Below are 2,363 nucleotides of genomic sequence, written 5' to 3' on the forward strand. Positions count from 1 at the left end.
GCTATCTGTTACAGGAAGTAGTGGACATTAGTGAGCAAAACAAGAAGGGTGAAACTGGGCTTCATTTAGCATGTATATATGGAAATGCAGAAGTTGTTACAATGTTATTACAGAACAAGGGAATAATTCATTTGAAAGATAATGCTGGCCGCACACCTCTACATCGTGCAGCCTGGCAGGGACATCGGGTGGTTGTGGAGGTGTTATTACAGAACAAGGCAAATGTGGATGAGAAACGTCAAAATGGCAGCACACCTCTACATGATGCATCCTGGCAGGGACATCGGGTGGTTGTGGAGGTGTTATTAAAGAACAAGGCACATGTGGATGAGAAAGATAAGGAAGGCAGCACACCTCTACATCGTGCAGCCTGGCAGGGACATAGGGAGGTTGTGGAGGTGTTATTACAGAACAAGGCAAATGTGGATGAGAAAGATAATGCTGGCCGCACACCTCTACATGATGCAGCCTGGCAGGGACATCGGGTGGTTGTGGAGGTGTTATTACAGAACAAGGCAAATGTGGATGAGAAACGTCAAGATGGCAGCACACCTCTACATGATGCAGCCTACGAGGGACACAGGGAGGTTGTGGAGGTGTTATTACAGAACAAGGCAAATGTTTATGAGAAAGACGATAAAGAAGAAACTGCTTTACAAAAAGCAGAGGCACAACATCACGATGATATTGCAAGGATTATAACTGAGGCAACAAATATACATGACCTGACAACCAACCATGGTACAATTACAGATAGGTAAGAGCAATGTGGAAATGATGTTTGAGTTGACAGCCCAAACACATATATTGTATACGCTGTTTTGCAGAACAGTTTTGAAACCTCAGATAACCATATGAGACCTCGAAGAGGACAGTACCATCAGACATATATCAAAATATCTATTTCAGCTAAAAAAGAATATGGACAGTGCATTTCTACAAGGCCCCCAAAACAACATACTAAAAGTCCCAAATCAATCAATCAAATATGTGATGAGAGACCAACAGTGTATTGATATTCCATGTCTGTCCATGTCTTGGAGGTCATCTTGGATTTTTGGGCCAGTCAGTTAGTGTGACAAGTTTTATGCATATAAGTCCCAGCACACTGTTTCAGACAGTTGTTTCATCTTGAGTTTTGTAGATTTGTCAATAGTCGAAAACGATCAATAGTTGTGAATATCTTTTTAGAAACATAATATGGTTATTTTGCAAAACAACACATGCTGTTTTTTCCTCAAAACATTGAACCTCATCTGAAATATGGAAAATACTATTGGCAGTTGGTTGCCATATTGGATTATGTAAATGAGACATATTTCCCAAACTGGGATTGCTTGGGACTTTAAGTATGTTGTTTTGGGGACCTTGTAGAAATGTATAGTGGTGAAATGAACTCTATTGCTATTTGTTCCAAGTGAAACCTTATTTTCCATGGGCTACATATGTCAATGGGGACTTTGCAAAAACACTGAAATTATGTTAACCAATATTTGAACTTAATTAGGCTCCATTGTGTATAATATTGAATGATTCGTTGGTTTACGTTCATGAGTATATGGGGCTTCCATTTAGTTTGGAGTCTTTTTCATTAGATACGAATTCGTAAGCGCTGGAGGCTTTTACATCTTGATTTTGTATTATATGTCACAATAGCATCACTATTTTGACTAGTCCTATTTTATCTGAAATGTTATGTCAAGTGCATGTGATATTGTTTCAGGGTGACAACCGATGGCCAGTTTCTTATGAAATCATCGTCAATTCCACACGGAAGCTTTAACAATGGCGGTTGGCTTACATCCACACCACTAACATCAACGTGTCCCGTGAACCAGACATCAGTAGAATTGCCAGGGGTGTATGTTCCGAGTCAACTGGGACAAGCAGTTTCCACAGACAGACAACGTGTTATGGAAGAGAGATACATCGCCTTGCAGTCATCCCAACCATATCATATAGACGGAAATCTTAACAACTTTCTTACAGATCCTGCACGCTTGGAGATACGTTCACCCAATCAAAGATCAGAAACCATATATGGAATCTCAAGTCATGTTCCCACCTATGGCCATGCTCCAGTAGTTGGTGACACAGTGCCTAGTTCAGATACCACTAGTAATTCTGAGAATGTCATCATTCACTACACTGAGTCTGGGGAAAAGATAGAGCTGCGGCAGCTCTAAAAGTGGTCTAGAAAGGAGTTACCATTGTTATTATGGTGTCCGGTGTTACAGTATACATATACAGTTTTACAACCTCTTTTAGGAGTCAGTAGTCCGAATTTGGTTTGCAGAAAATAACGAGCTATTTGTCATTTCTGTCGATGTAGCATTGATGTTTCGGTAAGCATATCAATTCCA

General features: G+C 40.3%; 1 long non-coding RNA gene across 1 annotated transcript; it reads left to right on the forward strand.

Moving 5' to 3' along the window:
* Nucleotides 1-497: 497 nt before the first annotated feature.
* On the forward strand, nucleotides 498-2,363 carry LOC125377883. The gene is made up of 2 exons (XR_007219854.1): nucleotides 498-757; nucleotides 1,724-2,363. It is a non-coding gene; the product is annotated as an uncharacterized LOC125377883 (long non-coding RNA).

This window comes from Haliotis rufescens, unplaced genomic scaffold, assembly GCF_023055435.1.
Source record: "Haliotis rufescens isolate VD_foot unplaced genomic scaffold, xgHalRufe1.0.p SCAF_103, whole genome shotgun sequence".
NCBI lineage: Eukaryota > Metazoa > Mollusca > Gastropoda > Lepetellida > Haliotidae > Haliotis > Haliotis rufescens.